Source organism: Halichoerus grypus, chromosome 6 (genome assembly GCF_964656455.1).
Source record: "Halichoerus grypus chromosome 6, mHalGry1.hap1.1, whole genome shotgun sequence".
Lineage (NCBI taxonomy): Eukaryota > Metazoa > Chordata > Mammalia > Carnivora > Phocidae > Halichoerus > Halichoerus grypus.
The window spans coordinates 10,184,875-10,204,598 of NC_135717.1; the positions used below are offsets into that span (position 1 = coordinate 10,184,875).

Here is a 19,724-nt window from a genome sequence, read left to right on the forward strand (position 1 = left end):
CTTTATTTTTTTTATAAAGATTTTATTTATTTATTTGAATGAGAGAGAGAGAGAGAGAACAAGCGGAGGGGGAGGGTCAGAGGGAGAGGGAGAAACAGATTCCCCGCTGAGCGGGGAGCCCCGTATGGGGTTCGATCCCAGGACCCTGGGGACAATGACCTGGGCCGAAGGCAGACGCTCAACCGACTGAGCCGCCCACCACGCCTCTGGAACTTGCACTCTTTTTTTAAGATTTTTTTTTTAAAGATTTTATTTATTTATTTGACAGAGACAGTGAGAGCAGGAACACAATCAGGGGGAGTGGGAGAGGGAGAAGCAGGCTTACCGCTGAGCAGAAAGCCCGATGTGGGACTCGATCCCAGGACTCTGGGATCATGACCTGAGCCGAAGGCAGCCGCTTAACGACTGAGCCACCCAGGCGCCCTGGAACTTGCACTCTTAACCACTAGGCTGAACAGCCTCTTTCTCTTGATTGCTTGGTTCTCTTTGGTTCTGGCTCAGATGGCCACCATTTAGGATGAAGCTGAGGGGAATTCATTAGGATGTTAGAGAACTCCTCTCATTTAAAAATGAAAAAGCAGAAGCCCAGAGAGGGGAAGAGACTTGCCTGTGGTCACGCAGCAACTCCTGACTCCCTGCGCTGGAGTGAAGAGTCTCCTAGGGGAGCAAACAGTCCCCACCCTGTCACCTGAAGGACACTTCCCTTCTGAGATCTCAAGGGGTCCCGGGCGGCAGCCTCGGGGGACCCTGCAGGCAAGGCCTCGGTGATGAATTGGCGGTTGGTCCCAAGGGGACAGATGGGGGCTGCAGTCTGGCCCGCACTCGGCTGGCCCACCTCGTGGGTCTCGGGCCTGCCATTCAGGGGCCCCGGTTGAGGGGACAGAAATAGGCCATCTATGAGTGTTCCCAGGGCTCCGCTGAGCCCGGCCCACCGCCTCCAAGTGCGCGGGCATTCTCTGCTGATTTATTTTCCAGAGCAGGAAAGTGGATTTGAAACGCTTCTCCTGAATGTTTACCCCTGGGGGAATGTCGGGCTTATGAATAATGCAGCAAGTCAGGGGCTGGGGGGCCCGTAGGCTCGGTCCTGTCCCAGAAGTCGCCACCCGTGGGCCCGGGGCAGATGTCGCCCTGCCACTTGCGACTCTGTGAGCTTGGGGGGGACTCTCTGCACCTCAGAGCCCCCAGCTACCGATGGGGGTGCTGAGCCTCTCCTCGCCACGGGCGGCCCATGGATGCTGTCCTGTCCTTGCCACCTCGGCCTTCCCCTTGGGCATTGCTGTTCTTGCTCACAGCCTTCAACTAGCTCTCAGCGCCACCAGCCCTTCCTGGACGTGCACTTGAGCACATTGACACGGACCAGAGCAGGGACTGAGGCTGGAGGGCGCAGGCCGAGGGAGGGCCTGGTTCCACGGAGATGCAGCCAGGCCACCTCTCACCCCTGTCCCTGGGTTATCTTGGTGGGCTCTCTCGAAGGGGCCATTTTTTACGTCTGAGGCAGGCTGTCATCCCTGTTCCTACCCCGGGCTCTAGACTCACTTCTCCTGAGCAGAAAGGAAGGCCTCTGGGTGCTAGAAATGTCCCCTGTCCCCCAGGAACTCTGTGCCCTGCCCCTTAGCCCCCCGCCAAGACCCCCAGGCCACCTCTGAGTTCCTGTGGGACTGAGTCACCAGTCACACCAGCTTGGGTGTGGAAGGATCATCCTCGGGCCACCTCACCTCCCAGGTGGAAGTCATGCCACAACCTTGGAGTGCCCTCTGTTGGTGGGGCGACAGATGGTATCCCCCACACCCCCCAGGCTTCTAAGTGCTTGCGGCTGAGCCTAAAGCAGGAGTGATTTCAGTTAGATTTCAGCAGGGAGGGTTGTTGGGTGAATGGGTGAGCGAGTTCTCTGGAGAGGGTGGGTGGGCTTGGCCGGGGCGGGGGAGGGACCACGCCACCCCTCCTGGCACTCCCATCCCCCGCCCCATCCCTCAAGCTCTGGGAGGCAGTGACCCCACGCTACTCTCTATCATAATATTTACCAACAGCGCTGCAATTGAGCCCGGCAGCTCAGCAATTATAATCACGTTATCATTATTGCTGATAATTCCGATCATAAGCATAAATTATAAACAGGAGCAGGCCACAGAGGGTAGGAGCAGGGGGCAGGGCCACCTCTGGGAGGCGTGTGTGTGTGAGGGGTGAGACCCGCTCCCCCCGCCCTCGCCTCCCCCCCCCCCCCCCCCCCCGGCTTCCACTCCCCTCCTGTTTCTGGCCAAGGCCAAGTCCCCTCCAGAGCCTGGCCCAGGGCTCCTGAGGGCCTCCGGGTGGCCTTTTCCTGCCAGGGTCCTGGGGTTGTCCTGACCACCATGCACCAAGCCCCACTCTGCCTCACAGAAACTATTAAGGCGCAATTATTACCGAGCTAGTCTTTCCAAATTGATCTTTCAGTTACTCCACGGCTGCAGCCATGGAGACGGCCCCGACTCAATTACATGCCTCTCTCTGTTCTTGACAGATTCCAGCGGAGGAGAGTCAGAGGAGGAGGCACCAGAGAGGAGGCTCGAGGCAGGGAGGCGCACAGAGCAAGGGGTCCTGCTCAAGAGAGCTCCCTGCAAAGGCGGCGACCGACAGACGGAGGGAAACAGAGAGAGAGAAAACGGAGATCAGCAACGCAGCTGGCAGCAGACAGAGGAGGCCCGTGTCCGTTCATTCATTCCTTCATTCCGCAAACGTTTGTTCTGTGCGCTAGCCTGGGTGCCAGGGACGTGGAGGAGGGTGAGGATAATGGGTGAGTCAAACGGGGATCAAATCATCACCCACCCAATGTAAAATCAACCGGCCAGTACTCACGAGTGCCTAAGGGCTCTGGGAGCCTTGCTCAGGCCAGTGAGGTGGGGAGGGCTGAGACCAAGAGGATGAGGGGCTGGCCTGGCGGGGGGCAGGCAGGGCACTGGGTTCAGGACACCGTGCAAAGGCCGGCTTTCCTTCCATGATGCAAAAGCAAAGCTCTGACTCCAAGACCTGGGCAGATCCCTCCTTGCGGGGGCGGGGGGGGGGGGTATGGCAGGCTGGTAGGGGTAAAGGGGGACTCTTCCGCTGCAGATGAGGGGCTGCAACAGGGCCCTGGGATCCCAGAAAATCCCAGGGCAGGAGAGAAATATTTTAGGAAGCGCTGAGGCCCTGGCCCAGTGGGCCTGTGGCATGGAGGCCAGAGGGGGCTGTCCAGTGGGTTCGCCATTCCCCATGGGGCCAGGGGCATGGCCTCAGCTCAGGTGGATACCCCTCTGGCTCACTCCTGATACGCCACCGCGGCTGGCCCAGAGCCCCAGGTTCCGGCGCTGGGTCTGCGTGATACCCAGGACAGACATGGTACTTTGGTGTGGACCCTGGGCCCTCCCATCTCAGGGACAGGGCAACCAGCATTGTGGCACAAGGGGCGAGGCAGTGGGCCAATCCTGCGTGGCTGGGTTTGGTCAAATCACAGATACCAGTGCTTGAACGGCACTCCCTCAACTTGAGTGTGTATCAGAAGAGCTAGGGACTGTGTTCTGTAGGGCCAAGTCCCAGGCCTCCCTCCCAGCCCTCCAGGGTCTAAGCCAACACATCTCCGGGAAGGGCCTGGGCCTGGGCCTTTAACAAGCACACAAGATGAGGAAACTGAGCCCCGGGCTCCCCAAAGTCAGCAGTGAGCTGACCTCTCACATGACCCTTAGCCACTAGCCATGTATGAAAGTCTGTCTCGGCCGAACTGAGAGGTGTTCTAAGGGTAATACAGACACTGGATAGCAAAGACTTCGTCTAAGGCAAAGACCTATAAAACATCTCCATTTTTCAAGATATTATTACCTGTTGAAATGCATACCATTTGGACTGCATACATCGACTACAAGGCTGCATTGAATAACATTTATTGTTGAAATTCATTTCACCTGTTTCTTCTTCACTTTTTAAAATTATTATTATTATTTTTTAAAGATTTTATTGGGGCGCCTGGGTGGCTCAGTCGTTAGGCGTCTGCCTTCGGCTCAGGTCATGATCCCGGGGTCCTGGGATCGAGCCCCGCATCGGGCTCCCTGCTCCGTGGGAAGCCTGCTTCTCCTTCTCCTGCTCCCCCTGCTTGTGTTCCCTCTCTCGCTGTGTCTCTCTCTGTCAGATAAATAAATAAAATCTTTTTTAAAGATTTTTTTTTTTAATTTATGGAGGCTGGAGGGGGCTGTCCAGTGGGTTTGCCATTCCCCATGGGGCCAGGGGCATGGCCTCAGCTCAGGTGGATACCCCGGGATCATGACCTGAGCCGAAGGCAGACGCCTAACAACTGAGCCACCCAGGCACCCCCACTTTTTTTTTTTTCAATGCAGCTACTAGGAAATTTAAAATTTCCTCTGTGGCACGCATTTGTGGCCCACATCCTATCTCTGTTGGCCAGACTACTCGACAGGGCCAAACCCTGGGGCCTGGGGGGCTGAGGCTGAAGGTCTGCCCATGCCCCGGTGGCAGACTTCCTAGCTTCCGGCCTTGGCTGGCCTGAAATCCCAAAGCGAGGGCTTTATTTTGTTGGGTCCAGAAGGCTGGGAGGACTCTAAGAGGTTCCTCTGCTGATCAGACACCCCAGTGAAAGAAATGAGTTTTGTCCTTAGCAGCCATGGACAGATTTGGGAATGAAAGGAGTTGCTGGTGGCCTGGGGGATGGCCCGTCTGTGGGTGGGGAGGGGGGAGGGGGGAGCTGGGTCACAGACTCAGGAGCCACCCCCACACCCCCACCCCCGAGCAAGCCCATCACCTACTCTCGGGTGCTTTGTGGCCCCCATATTGCCTGAGCGCCCCAGCTAGGCTCCTGAGTCTACACCCGTCTTGTCCGCCCTTGTTGTGTGGACCCTGCCCGCTGCCTTCAAAGCCCATTTCCATACACTGAATCTTATTTTCCCTTTGATTTCCATGATGGAGCAGGAGATATCCTCTGAAGAGAAAAGGGAGTAGCTGGTTCCAGAAGCTGTTCAAGTCTTATTTTTAAAGGATGAATACTAATTATCAGAGAAAATCATTTCCTGAAAAGCCAAGGAAACCCATGGAGATGGTACAAAGGAGTGGCAGGTTGGGGATCGGGAGTCCTGAGGTCCACCCCCCGACACCCACCGCGGGGCTGCTGTGAGCCGGTCCTTCCCTCTCTGTAATGCGGGCTGCTTACCTGTAAGATGAAAGTGCTTGGGTTCACTGTCCTCACCTTTGGCCCCCGTGGTCATGGCTAGGATAGCATAGTCCCAGGCTCCCCAGAGGCTTGCCCCATGCTAAGGGTTACCTTGTTGGGGGCAGCGGGGCTGTCCCTCTATCTGTTCCCTGATCCCCCGGAGTCTTAATCTCCAAGGAGCCAGGAGAAGTGGTCCAGAATCTTGGGAAAGGAAATGATGCACGCAGGAGGTCAGGGACCCAGGACTGGGGCACGGGGGCTGAGTCCCTGTGGGCAGCTCTCCCTGCTGTCCGTCTGCTGGTCGGAGACCCTGGAGCACATGAACTGGGTCAGGAGGGATAGACCAGCTCCTGACAGGGAGTCCCTGGATGGACGGGGATACAGGACACCCCGGGGACATGCTCACTTCCACAAATGCCCTGGCATCTTGCATCCCCATCTGGGAAATGGGGATTGACAGGCCCACCTGCTGGGAGGGTCCTCGGGAAGATGACAAGCATGGAAGAGGCTTTGTGATGGAGGGAGTCCTATGGCTTCGAGGTTGATAAGGGGAAGGCAGTGAGTGGAGCCTGTTTCCAGGTCTGTGCAGTACGGGGGATGCGGCCAGGCCTGAGGAAAGATGAGGTATGGCCAGTGCAAATGTGCACGCACCAGTCTCTACCCCAAGCATTCTTCCCTTGTCGTATGTCCTTCAGTCCTCATAGCCATCGTACAGAGAAAGGACTATCTTGTCTCCATATTATGGATGAGGAAGCTCAGGCCCAGAGAGGTCAATCGACTCGGCCCAGAAGACACAGTTAGCGAACGTGAAGCCTGGATGTCACACATAGTGGAGCGAGAGACCTAGACATGCAGGGCCTTAACCAAGGCCTTCTGCTGTACCACACTGCCCCCAGTCTGCCTGGGCAAGGTGGGGCTCACGCTGGCTGTTCTGGACTAGAAGAGCAGCCCGGAGCCTGGAAGAGAGTGCGGACCCCCAGCACTCCACTCGCATTATTGCTGCTCTGGATTCTGCCTGCAGAGGGCAGTACTGAGCACACACTGGTGCTCCCTCCCCAGCCAGGGCTCAGCTCCCCGGGGAAGGAGGGGGTGGTGGCCCTGGGCTGTAGAGGCTTCTGGTTCTCTGCTCCAGGACTTGGGGTCTGGAAAGCATTCTCCCTAGAAACCAACAGCCCAACCAGCCGGCCCTTCCGGGGACCGGCGTGCCCCAGCTGGGCCCACGGAGGCCACGCCTTACCTCCCACACCTCATGGGCTGCTGCAGGTGGGATGGAGGGACCGTAGGCTAGTGGGATGAACCAGGGCTACCGAGACAGAGCCAGTCACGCCATGCACATGCTGTATGTCCCTAAGCAAGTCACTTCCCTTCATCGTAAAAGGAGGCCAACACAAGACACCCCCAAGCCTTAGTGATGCTTAAAAAAGAGTGCCCATCATCACTGTCATCCACCATGGGGCCACACTTCAGTTTACTGAGAGGCTGCAAAAAAGGGGGGAATGGAGGTGCAGGGAGGTGAAGTGTCTTGCCCAAGGTCACCTGGTGCTAAGAGGAAGAGCCAGGATTTGTACCCACACAGTCTCTAGGTCTTAGCTCTTCCCCTCGGTGATGTTGCCACACCTGGGCCAGCAGAGGGCAGGTGGGGATGTGGGTCTAAGGGGGGGCCACACAACAGGGTGTCAAGGTGTCTCCAGGCCTCCTGGTGATGGCGGGGATAGGGAGATACCCCCAAGAAGGTAAAGGGCAGTGCGGGATGGAGGCATCGTGGCCTCATTCTCAGTCCCCACTCCTCTGGCCAACGCTGTGGGCAAGGCATTCAGTGGGCACCCGGGGCCCCTCTGGGCTTGGCTTTGGGCTGTGCACTGTGGACCTGCCCTGCCCAGGAGGAGTTCTGTCTGATGGACTTGTGGGCTAGAGCTGGTCGGCCAAGTTGATCCTTTGCCAAGTGCCCGCTCTGTGCCCAGCAGGGTCGCAGGAGGCTGGGCAAAGACCTCGTGGGCTTTGCTGGGATCTGGAAGATTCTCAATCTCTATTTGGCTCTCTCCATCTAGGCCAGGAGCTCCGTGGGGTTGGGGCCTGCCTGGCTTCTGTCCCTCCCAGGAGTGCCCAGCATAGCAAGGGCCTAGCACAGGACTCGGGGCAGCACTCCTTGTGCTGAATTAAGATGCGTGGCTCTGGACAGGATGGGAAGTGTGCTCCTTGGTTCCATGGGACGGCTGGTACGGTAGGGGAAGCGGGCGGCAAAAGCCCGAGTCCGGGGACCAGAAGGAGGGCTGCCCAGACAAAACGGGCCTTGGAGCCTCCGGTTGGATCTGCTGCGACCTTGGGCATACCACTGCCTTCCTTCACACCCCCGGGGACAAAGGCTGAAAGAGGTACCTGGACCAGCCACCGGAAGCTAACCTGGGCAAGGTGGGAGTGACCCGCCAGCCGACTTCAGTTCTCCAGCCGCCGCCGCGCCCGCGCCCAGGCGCTGGCCTCTGCTCCCGGGTGCCTCCCCGCGCCCGCCGAGTGACCTTGACCCCGCGCCCGGCACCCCCCTTCCCCCCCCTCCGCGCCCCGGCTTCCTAATCCGCCCCCGACAGGGCGCTGGGGAGGCGGAGGGGCGTCGCCGGGCAGCCAGGGGGCGCCGAGGCCGCGGGCGCCCCTCCCGCAGGCCCCCCTGGCGGCGGGCGCTGGGGCGGCGCGCGCTCGGGGCGCCGGGGGCGGGGCGGGGGGCGCGGCGCTCCCCCCGCGGTGCCCAGGCCGGGGCGCGGGGCGGGTCGGGCGGGCTAATCCCGTATGTAAATGGCAGCCAATGGAGGGTGGTGTTGCGCGGGGCTGGGATTAGGGCCGGGGCGAATGGCTGGCAATCTTACTGGGATTACAGAACAAAGAGCCTCCCTGCGCTCCCGCTCTCGGCTCCGCTCCCCGCGCCGCGCCCCGCCCTCCGCCGCAGCCCGCGCCGGGGGTGGGGGCCGCCGAGCGCCAGCCCCCCGGCCGGCCCGAGAGCCCCCGCCGCGGCCCCTCCCCGGCCGGCGCCCCGCGCCCCGCGCCCCCCGCCCCCCCGTCGCGCCGCGCCGCGCCGCGCCTCCCTCCGCCGCGCCTTCCCCCATTCTCCCGGATTAATTAAGGAGGCAGCGGCAGGAGGCTGAGTCCTGGCCGCGGGCCGGGGCCGGGGCGACGCTGGCAGGAGCGCTTGGGGATCCTCCAAGGTAGGAGAAACTTTTGCGGGGGGCGGGCGCCGAGGCCCTTCTCCCCTTCTCCTCCCACCCCCGTGGCCCCCGCCCCTCCCCCTCAAGGTGTTCCAGAATCCGGGTCCGGCTTTTGGGTGCCTGGGGAGGCACGTGACTGGGATTATAATTCGGGCCGGGGGGGGGCGGCGGAGGGGAGGGCCGGCCGCCCCCACCTGCCGGGAGGGGGGTGGGAGCCGGGAGCTGTCACCCCCGGCCCTCGCGGAGGTGGGGGGCGCCCCGGGGCGGGCGACGGGCGCCCGCAGGCTGCTGCAGTTGGCGAATGAGGTCAGTCGTGCTGCCCGCGGCGGCGGGCGCCAGTGTGGGAGCAGAGGGGGCTGGGAAGGCCGCGGGTCCCCGCCCCCCCACCTCTGCCTTCTTCGGGCTGGGCCATCTCCTGGCCCGTGCCCCCCACTCGCAGGCTGAGTCCAACACAGCCAGGACTGCCCCGGCACAGTGGTTCCTGTCGGGGTCCCCCGGGAGGGGGCCGGCCTGAGTGGTGGCAGCTGAACCTCTGGAGGAGGGCGGGGAAGAGTCTCAGAGGTTGGCAGTGGGGGCCACCAAGCTTCCGGGAGAGCAGGTTGGGGGTGCCGCGCATGTGGGTGGTCTCTGAGTTCCTGCACATGGGCAGGGAGGCCTGTGGAGCGCCACAGGGTGCTTGATGCCCACCCCCCCATTCTGAGTCCCTGGAAATGATGGGCTTGATGCCTCTCCTGGGCTCCAGCCCCGGCCTGTGGCCAGGGAGAGGGACGATGCCCTGGCCTGGGCCCAGGGCAGAGGGGGGAACCTTGCAGCTGAGAGTTCTGCCCTCCTGGCGGTGCTGGAGCCCTGGACGTCTGGCCATGTGACCCAGTCCCCCAGGACCAGAGCTGGGGTGGGAGGCTCCTGTGTCCCCGTCGCAGCCCAAGTGAGGGGCTCTCCATGCCAGGCCCGCGGGGGGAAGCGCCGGCCTTGGATGGAGTGTGGTACTGGTGATGTGGGGCGTGGGCCTGCCCTGGGCCCAGGAGCTGGAGTGAGGGGCAGGCGAGGACAGTTAGAGGAGTGGGCGTTTGCGCCCAGTGGGAGGAAGGGGTGGCCAGAAGCCGCTCTGACCTCCTCTGGCGGGATTTGGTTGCCCCATGCCTGGGACTGTTTGCTCCTCGGCACTGCCCGGGTCTTTGGGGCTTGGGAGGTGCCTTTCCAAGCAGCCATTTATTTCAGCAGCGTCATTCCCAAAGGGAAAGGGCACGGGCATTGATGGTTTATTCGGGGCAAGAGGTGGCAGTGACTGGGAGGCTGGTGGCTGTTGGTGGGGAAGGTCTGGGCGCAGGGGTGGCAGCGATGGGGGTGGTCCGGTGCCCATCACGAGCCACCCACAGTGGGAAGGAGCCCAGGAGGCTGCGAGATAGACTCTGACCTCTTCTGAACAGGGACCGCTGGACCAAGGGACAGACCTGGCTCCAAGGTGACAGGATGTCGGAATCCCCGACCTGCTTTGGGGATGCGAGAGGCTTAAGACCACACCCCATTCCGTAGCCTGCTCTGTGAGTGACCTAGAAAGTTGAGGCTCTGACTCAGAGGGTCCCAGTGCACCCCAGCAGAGGAACCAAGCAAAGGTGGGAACTCTGCGGCCACTCGCTGCCCACACATTTAAAATGTGGGAGACCTGGGGCCGAAGGTTGCAAAACCGGGTCTCGAAGACAGCGTTGTAGGGGCATGCTTGACCTACTTAAGGGCACTGTTCTCTAGGTGCTGGAGGAAGGGTCATTTACGTGCAGCGTGTTAATCACAAATACTTTTTATCTGTTCTTTGGAGGCAGTCTCCCAGAGCCAGGCTAGCCTTCCAGCGCAGCGGTCGGTGCTTGGAACTAGTTGGCAAGGCAGACATAATGATAGGGGTCTCGGAGGCAGTTGTTCCAGAAGCCTGTCTCCAGCAGCCAGGGCCTGCACAGTTGGGTGGCAGCCGGCTTGTCAGAAACCCCAGATGAGGATCTCAGGGTGATGTGGTGGGTGACGCCTCAGGGCGTTCGCATCCTCAGTGGGACCTTGGAGGCACAGGCCGCGTCTCCTGGGCCCTCCCCGTTCTGGGTTTGGGTTCGGGTTCATCCGCGCCGGCTGTCCTCTGTCCACCCACGGCCTCCTCAACTGGCTCTGGCTCGTTGAATGCCGCAGTTTTCCTGAATGGCCTTTGCACGGGCTGTTCCTTTTCCCTGGAAGGTTCTTCCCATCTTTCCCCCTAGGGAATGGGAGACTTCCTCCGATGGCCCGACCTGGCTAGCATGAGGGGTAAGGGTGGCAGGACTTGCCCCTCTCGTCTCCTTTCTTTGAAGACTCCACCGGCTGTCGTGTCCTCGGGCTGGAATCCCAGGGCCGGCCAAGGTGTACCCCCATGATGTCCTGTCCTTCCTCTGTCCCAGTGTTGATCTCACTCAAAAGTTCCACATCTGTCTCCCCAAGTGCACTAGGGACAGGGCAGGGACCGAGGCTTGCTTTGGATTCCCTAGTGCCCCGGGGCTAGTACCCGAATCCTCGTCGAATGGCTACTTTAGGGAATGAATGAAGTGGTCCACATTGCTAAGCAGCTCCTCCCCTTATTCCTGAATCCCCATCTCTGGGGAAGGGCCCCCACACAATGGGGAGAATCCCAGGGTCTTCCCCTGAGCTTCCTGCTCCCCATCCTCCCATTACCGCAGCTGTCTTCCCCTCACACCCGAGCCTGGGGCTCTGCTCCCTGGATGTCCTCTGTCCTGCTTCTCTCAGTCCTCCGACTCTTGGCCGTTTGGGGGTTTCTCTGTGATGGCTCACAGCCGGGTTCTGTGGGACAAGCAGGAAAGTGTGCCCAGCTCTGTGGGCCTGCGGAGGGACTGTAGGGTTAATTCACAAACACTGGGGAGCGGAGCGGGACTCGGGGCCAGGGGCTCGGAACCTTCTGGGAGGGTGTGGGGCCCAGGAGACGTGGACCCTTGGGGCGACTGCGAGGGAAATCCCAGCAGGAACTCCTCTAAGCGGGGGCGGAGTGGTGGAAGGATTGTTTTCTGTGGGAGAGCTGGAGGAGATGAAAATGGTTATAAGGCAATGAGATGCTCCCCATCCTGCTGCAGGGTGACAATGGAGACTTCTGTGTGTAGGTGGTGGGGTGTCCAGGCGGGGCCCGAGGGGAGCCAGCTCCCTTACTTGGCTCCCAGGTCCCTCGTTGGCAGGCGTGTCTGGCTGGGATTCTGTGATCCTCATGCTCACCAGGGTAGATGCTCTGTCATTTCAGGCTCAGGGCTATGGGGTTATGGCTGATGACAACCAAGGGGCACAGAGCCCCGGGGGAGGGGGTGCGAGGGGGCTGAGCCCTCGTTCACTTTGTGGGGAGTTACATTTGCTGAACGAGCTGAGTGAGGCTGTACTTTGTCCCTACCTGGGCTTGGGATGACTGGTGGGGGTGTCTCAGGCAGAACTCTTGCTCCTGAACCCCTTCCTCTTGGTCTGGAGCTGGGCCTGGCCAACCCAGAGCTATTTGTGCCCCCACCTGTCTCCCTCCTTCAGGACCACCTGCTTCTGGTTGCCAGATCTGGCTAATAAAAATAGGGATCCCCAGTTAAATTTGGATTTCAGATAAGCCACGGATAATGCAGGATTGAGGACGTAACTTATACTAAAGACTTACTTGTTTGTTTCTCTGAAGCTGAACTAGGGTCTTGTATTTTTTTTTTTTTTTAAAGATTTTATTTATTTATTTGACAGAGAGAGACAGCGAGAGAGGGAACATAAGCAGGGGGAGCGGGAGATGGAGAAGCAGGCTTCCCGCCGAGCAGGGAGCCTGATGCGGGGCTCGATCCCAGAACCCTGGGATCATGACCTGAGCCGAAGGCAGACGCTTAATGACTGAGCCACCCAGGCGCCCCTAGGGTCTTGTATTTTATCTGGCAACCCTACAGCTATGACCTCTGGGTGACGGGACTGTTGGGGACTGGGGAGAGGCTCAACCTAAAGCTCCAGGGATGATCTGGGTGAGTTCGAATCAGGTAGCGCTGAATCCAGTTTCCTTGGTCCGGCTTTCTCTAGTCCGGATCCCCTGTTAGGCTTGGGTGGTGTGGGGGACTCAGGGATCCGCAGTCTGGGAAGCCCTGGTTTTCAGAGATTTCTGTGCCACTGTGGCAGGAGGGGGAGGGGAACGGGAGTTGTGGGGTACACTGGAGCAGACGCCCAAGTTAGGATTTGCAGTCAAGGTGTGCAGAGCCAGGCCTGAGCACTGGGAGGCCGTCGGTCTGATGTCCTCCCCTGCAAGGCTTGGAGATCCCGCCTCGGGGGCTGGGGGGGGGCTGGTAGGGGAGGGTGTTCTCTGGGTTGGGTCACAGGCGTGAGGGGCAGTCCCCGTGGAGGGATGCCTGGTGCGTGTAGCTCCACTGCATACAGCCATCCGAGGTAGCCCCCAGCCCCTGTGCTGAGCTGAGACCCCAGGAATGTGGACTGGCTACAGCCGGGATAGCCCCCAAGTCCAGGCTGTGTGCTCACCTGTGGAATGCAGAGGATACCCCCCATCCTGCCTGAGCCTCAGGTGCTGTGATTGGGGCGGGGGGATGATTCTAGAGCGTGGATATGTGGGTCACCCCAGTGCAGGCCTAGAGTGGAGACAGTGTGGGAAGCCAGAGGTGAGTGGTCCTGGCTCAGGGGCTTGGGGTCCCGGGCAGCCTGCAGGTGCCCAGCAAGGCTGTGTAGTTGGGGATGGAGAGCCTGAGCCTGTAGCTGGAGGCGGGTAGCTGGAGGTATAGCCCTCAGGTGGCTTCTCTCCTGCAGGCTTGGACGGGGCCAGACCTGTTTGCCGATTGGGGTATGGGGGGGGGGGCAGGTTTCAAGGTACATTTTCTGGCTTCTGGCAGAACCACCATAGAGGGGAGTCTATATCTGTCCATCAGTCTGTCAGTCCACCAGCCAGTAAGAAACTTACAGATATCACCCCCTTCCCCCTGCCCTGGGTCTGCGGGGTCTCAGGCCCTGGCGTCCGGCCCCAGGCCTGCACGTAGGAGGGGCTCACCCCACACGTTGGTCTATGTTTTGTCAAGGGATGAGGGATATCCAGTGAAAAGCTCAAGTTTTAATAAGTGTGCTTTCCAAGGGGTTTGACCATTGTACACATTCACGCAGCCCAGCCCCTGTCAAGACATGGAACATTCCATCACCCCTGAAAGCTCCCTCAAGCTCATTTGCCGCCAGCCTCTTACCCTCCCCCAGCCCCTGGCAACCACTGTGTGTTTTCTGTTTTCTTTTTCTTTTCTTTCTCTCTCTTTCTCTCTTTTTTTTTTTTTTTTTTTGTTATTTATTTATTTGAGAGAGAGAGCATGAGCACAAGTGGCAGGAGAGAAGCAGAGGGAGAGGGAGAAGCAGGCTCCCCGCGGAGCAGGGAGCCTGATGCGGGGCTCCATCCCAGGACCCTGGGATCATGACCTGAGCCGAAGGCAGACGCTTAACGACTGAGCCACCCAGGCGCCCCTCTTTCTCTCTTTTTTTTAACCACTGTGTGTTTTCCGTGTCTGTAGTTTCGCATTTTCCAGAATGTCACATAAATGACATTTATGTGAGAATGCAGCCTGAGTGTGGCTTCTTCGACCTTGGGGTAGCTGAGGAGCGTTCCATCGTCTGGCATGCCACATAGCTCCACCCGCTCTGTGGTCAGGGACGCCGGGTTTGCAGAGCCCCGCTTGGGACCAGCCCAGAGGAAGGGGTACCTTTTGCTCATGTTCACAGAAGCACTGCCTGCGCCCCGTCCCCACCCCCACTGAGAGCTCACCGTGAGCCGAGAGAGGTGCACACCTCTGTCCGCAGAGCTAGAATTTCATCCTCTGGTTCTGGTGACTCACCCGGCCGGCGAGCCCCCGATGAAATTACACCTGCCTGCAGCCGCCCTCACACCCACACAGCCCTCCGCTGTGCAGGTGGGCTCCTGGCACAATGATGCTCTGAGGCCAGGACAGCTGGGGCGGGCGAGGGCAGCCGCATGTGCCCGGTGGTGCTCACCCATCTCTGGGCGCCCCGCTGCCCCGGAGTCTGCGGGTCCCTGGCCGTGTCCCCGGTCTCCCCTCCTGCAGCCTTTTAGCTTAGGGTAGAACTTCTCTGTTTTCCTTGTTCGGGGAGGGGAGGTGGGTAGGAAAGGACATTGAGGCCGGCGTAACAGTCGGGAGCGTGATTTAGGGTCCCATAGAAGGGGGCTGTGTGACCTCAGGCAAGTGACTTCTGATCTCTGTGCTCGGGTTTGGTCATCTGTAAATGGGAGAACAGGGCCAGTGAGGGACTCAGCTGTGGTCACACAAGCGGGTGGGCCTCCACGGAGCCCTATGGGGCAGGGGGGTGCTGCCGACGGGGAGGAGGGGGAGACATGCAGACCTCCGGTTCCCTGTGTCCCCCTTGGAGCCAGAGCAGGGCCGCTTTTATCCACGTTACCTGTTAGGGTCCTAAATAAAAACGTTTGCCATCTACCTCTGCTCGTGGTCCGCGCTGCACGGACAGTGGCTGTTCTGGACATTTCTGTGGGCATCACTGAGATTTCGGCTGGTCACGGAGGCTTCTAGTCAGACCGATTCCAGCTCGGCTGCGGGCCCGCTGCGTGAGTTGGACAGCTCCCAAGTCGGCTGAGCCTCAGTTTGCCCATCTGAGAAGGGAGACAGCACTACCTTGCAAGGTTGTGGGTGGGCGGCGTGAACGGTGGCGTCTGAGTGAAGGGAGGCCCAACAGGACCTTGGCGGCCCCCCAGGGCATGTGCGCCCCGTATGAGAGGGAGCTCCTGGGGTGCTAACGTGACCTGCATTGGGTGTCTTGAGAGATTGGTGGGGTTTTAACTTTGTTTTTGGTAAACAAGTCATTTATTCTTCTTGGTGAGCCCGGCAGCCCCCAGCACCCCTCCCCCTCCCCCGGCCCCCCTGACTCCCCTGGCCCGGTCTCAAAGCCTGCACCCCTCAGTCCGACCCTTGGGCTGTACCTGGTGGGAAGTCTGGGAGGACTGGAGCAGGCGAGGCCCATACTCGGGTGCTCCTGGGTGGCTCCCTGGAGCAGACAGGACCACTGCCTGCCCGCCCACCCAGCTCCAAGGTGGTCCTGGCGGGCTCCAGGGGGGTCTTATGACTGGGCCAGCCTGGTGTCTCTCTCGTGTTTATCCAGGAGCTGGTTTTTCAGGTGTGCCGGCTTTCAGCAGGGAGGCCCAGGTTGGGAGAGCTAGGGAAGGGGGGTGATTGCCCTGTTCCCCATGTGCACCCTGGCTTCCAGCTGGGGGTGCAGCCCTCTGGGCGGGTAAGCTGACCGCATCCTCCCTCCGGTCCTCGCCCATCGCCCTGCATATCCAAGGGAGAGATGCTCTTCCTCGCCCTGGGTCAGAGGCCAGTGCCCCTCCTTGGGGCTCCTTTACCTGCCTCAGGCCTTCCCTACTTGCCAGCAGGGGCACCGTGGAACCAGCAGGGCCTTTGAAGCCAGACAGACACGGGTTCAAGTCCCAGTGCTAACTGCCGACGTGCTGTGTGGTCTCAGGCAGGTGACTTTACCTCTCCGAGCCTCATCTGAACAAATGAGGGTGCTTCTCCCTACACTGCAGTGTTCTTGGGACGATCAGCACGTTCGGTTGGGGGAAGCTGGTTGCTCTTCCAGTTGAGTGTTTTCTCACCTTGTCACATGATGACCCCAGAGTCTCGCTTTCTGGGGGCCCCAGTCCTGCCCAGAGAAGAACTGGATGCCATCCTTCCCTGCTGCGCTCTTACCTCCTCTGCCCGTGGAGCCTGGAGCCTGCCGTGCCTCAGTTTCTGTTTCTGTGAGCTGGGAAAACCCCAGGGGTGGACCTGGTTAGTCCCCTGGGGCTGGGGCTACTTGGGGCAGTGGCCCTGTGGTGGGGTTTTGGAGAGCCCTCTTTTCCCATAGGGATATGCCTGAGGGCAGCTTGTAGGAGGTGACTTTTCATTGGCCCCTGGAGGATGGGTGGGGTTTGGACCAGGAGTAGTCTCGGGTGGGCATTGCAAGTGCGGGGGTGGGGGGAGGGAGCGGGGAGTTTGGGGGGGGCGGCGCGACAGTCTAAGGGTCCAGAGACAGTGATCAGTGACTGCGCGTGTGGCCAGGTGAGCATTTCCCCAGCAGGGCCCAGCTCGGGGCATTGTATTGGGTCCAGGTGAAGGCCTTCCTCTAGTTGCCTCACTCCCAGACTGGGCATGGCCAGGCCCTGCCTGTTTCTGTGCCAGCCCAGGGAGCTTCCCTGGGTTTCTAGAACATACTGTGCTTCTGTCTGGCTTCCCCGTGTGGTGTTGCTTCTCCCTGGAAAGTACTTAATGCGCCCTGTCCATTTCATCGGGCTGATTTCTACTCGCAGGTCGCAGCTTGGATGGCCCTTCTCTCTGGAAGCCTTCCCTGTGCCCCCTTCCAAGGCTGTGTTAGATGCCCCTCCTCTGTGTTCCTACAACCCCTGAACGTCCCCCAGCACAGCCCTCATCATGTCCTGTGTTCTGACCGCCCTTGGACTTGTCTGTCACCCTCTGTTGGGTCCGGGCCTTGGTGCCTTGTCCCTCCACCCCCCTGCCCCCAGCACCGTGCCTGGCAAAGAGTGAGCATCCAGTACAAACTTGCTAAGTGAATTAGAAGCCGGCTAGGTGTCAGGGCACTCGGGGTGGGGCCTTGGAAGGTCAGGGGCCTTCTCCACCCTTCGGTACTGATTCCCATTGGCTCACCCCCATCCTCCCCCGGTTGTTGGTCCGACTGTGGCTCTCAGGGGCGTCTGGCGGGTGGTGGGTGAAGGGGGTGGCCGGGGGGGGGACGACGACACTGTGTCTCCCAGGGCTGGGTGCAGCCCAGTTTGGGGGGGTTTCCCCTCCGTGAAGGGCAGCTGGTGTGTGTGGAGAGAGCACAAGTGTGGAGCGTCAGGACAGTTAATCCCCTGGGTTATTTAGACACACGCTTGTGTGCGTGCACGTGTGTGTGTGTGTGTGTGTGTGTGTGAGCGTGCGTGTGTGGCATTCCGGGGGCTACCGGTGGTCACTGGGATAACCTGACGTTCCGCTGAATCCCGACCACCAGCCTACTACAGGTGCCGCCCCATGTCCAGAGCCCCCTCGAGTCCTGGCAGGGGGCCCAGGGGGACCAGGCTGTTGGTCAGGACTGTTTGGCTCCAGGTAATCGAAAGCCTCAACTTGAACAGCTTGGACAAGGAGAAGTCCTTGGCGAGGCAGCCGGAGGCTGGGATGGGGGCTCAGCGATGCCGTCGGGGGCTCGGTTCTTTTCCTCCCTTAGCTTGTTAGATTGTTTTAAGTTCCTTTAAAAATTACTTTCTTGGAAGCATACGCTAAAGTGTGCTTTCATACATTCACGGAGTTGTGCGGTGTTCACCGCTCATTTCAGAGCATTTCATCACCCGGAAAAGAAATCCTGACCCAGGAAGTAGTCAGCCCTCTGCTCCCCCCAACCCTGGCAACCACTGACTCACGTTCTGTCCCTACAGATTTGCCTATTCTGGACGTTTCATGTCAGTGGAATACTATAATACGTGGCCTCGGCGTCCAGCTTCTTTTGCTCCACATCACGTTTTCGAGGTTCATCCATGTTGTGGCAGGTGTCAGAGGTCTGTTCCTTTTTATGGCTGAATAATATTCCCTTGTGTGGATGGACCACCTCTTGCTTATCCGTCCATTCATCGGTTGAGGGACATTTGGGTCATTTCCCTTTCTGGCTGTTGTGAATAGCACTGCTGTGAACGGTTGTATATGAACTTTTGTGTGAACTGTCCTGTCTGTTCTCTTGCCTAACACCTGTGAGTGGAGGTCATAGTGGGTCATAATGGCAGTTTCGCGGTTAACATACTGAGGAACTGCCTGACTGCTTTCCACAGTGGCTGTGCCATTTTACCCTCCTACCAGTAGTGTATGCAGGTTCCAGTTTCTCCACATCGTTGCCAACACTTGGTATTGTCTTTTTGAGTATAGCCATCCTAGAAAGGGTGAAGTGCTACCTCATGTGACGTTGATTTAGCTTGTTGGATTTTGTCTTCACGCTTATGCCTCATGGTCACAGAATAGCTGCAGCCCCTCCAGTCCTCACAGCCATGGTCCAGATGGAGAGAAGGAGTGAGGGCAGAATGCTTCTACTCTCAGAGCTTTGCCTTCATGCATGCTCTCCTTGGGCGCTTCTCCAGTTTCACACAGGTCAGACTTTGGTCCTATGGTGCCCCCTAACTACAAGGGAACTGGGAAGATAGAGGCATGCCTATTGGGGAAGAAGGGGATTGGGAATGCTAATGGGCAGGCTTTGCCCTTCTTTGCCCCTCGTGGCCCAGACCAGTGTGGACATCTTCATTTTTCCAGGAGCAAGAAGAGGGATATGGAACACCCCCCAACAGATAGGGTGGGGACTTAGATCATGGGTGCCTGGCTCTTATGCGGCGCAGAGTTACCACTGCCCATCTGGGGCCTTAGGGTATCCCACTTTGTGAAGGGCAGTGCCAGTCACCTGTCATGCCTCCCTTACCCCCCTCCCCATCCAGAGACCTCCTTTCTGCTCAGCCTCGGAGACCTGTAGCCCAGGGCTCACTCAATCCTGCCTCAGGGCCTTTGCTTCTCCCTTCCCGGCAACCAGCTATGGAACGTCTTGCCTTTAAAACTGGCCTGGGCTAGGGGCGCCTGGGTGGCTCAGTCGTTAAGCGTCTGCCTTCGGCTCAGGTCGTGGTCCCAGGGTCCTGGGATCGAGCCCCACATCGGGCTCCCTGCTCCCCGGGAAGTCTGCTTCTTCCTCCCCCGCTCCCCCTGCTTGTGTTTCTTCTCTCGCTGTGTCTCTCTCAAATACGTAACATCTTTAAAAAACAACAACAACAAAAAAACTGGCCTGGGCTAAACCTCAGACACGGCTGGTGGGAGCATAAAGTGGTATGGCCATTTTTGGAAAACAGTTTATTTATTATTTTCGTGGACATATCATCACATCATAAAATTCACCATTTTAAAGTATTCTGCTCGGTGGTTTTTAGTATAGTCACAAGGTAGTACAGCTGTCACCACTGTCTCATTCCAGAAGAATTTTTATCACCCCCAAAAGAAACTCCATACCCATTAGCAGTCCCTCCCCATTCCCCCCCACTCCCAGCCCCCTAGCAACCACTAATGGTGTCTCTGTGGATTTGGGGGCAGCTTTTTGCAAAGTTAAAACATATGCTCGCCGTATGACCCGGCAGTTCTGTTCCTCAGTATTTACCCAAGGGAAACGAAAACTTAGGTTTACATAAGAACCTGAAGAAGAGAAATATCTGGAGTGGCTTTCTTCATCGTTGCCCCACACCGGAAACAATCTGAGTGTCCGGCCGGTGGTGCACAGAGAAGCAAACCCCCGTATGTACATTCAGACCTTGGGGTATGAGTCCGTGTTAAAAC

General features: G+C 59.1%; 1 protein-coding gene and 1 long non-coding RNA gene across 9 annotated transcripts in view; one reads left to right on the plus strand and one right to left on the minus strand.

Annotated features, from left to right (window-relative positions):
* Window positions 1-209: 209 nt before the first annotated feature.
* On the minus strand, window positions 210-7,676 carry LOC118548647 (uncharacterized). 3 transcript variants are annotated; one of them, XR_013448732.1, is made up of 5 exons: window positions 7,568-7,676; window positions 5,634-5,776; window positions 5,168-5,368; window positions 2,401-2,591; window positions 210-523 (listed from the first exon to the last, which is right to left on the minus strand). It is a non-coding gene; the product is annotated as an uncharacterized LOC118548647 (long non-coding RNA). The 3 variants fall into 3 exon arrangements; XR_004923691.2 differs by having other exon boundaries at window positions 215-523; window positions 5,279-5,368; XR_013448733.1 differs by lacking the exon at window positions 5,168-5,368 and having other exon boundaries at window positions 218-523.
* The window catches only part of GTF2IRD1 (GTF2I repeat domain containing 1), a 104,349-nt gene continuing 92,005 nt past the window's right edge, over window positions 7,381-19,724 (plus strand). For 4 of the 6 annotated variants that reach the window (XM_036112602.2, XM_036112604.2, XM_036112606.2 and 1 more), the window contains exon 1: window positions 8,229-8,358. The gene's annotated coding sequence lies outside the window, so the exon portion shown is untranslated. Of the gene's footprint in view, window positions 7,540-8,228; window positions 8,359-19,724 lie in introns of those variants that run through there. The other 2 variants (XM_078074496.1, XM_036112605.2) reach the window with 2 other exon arrangements.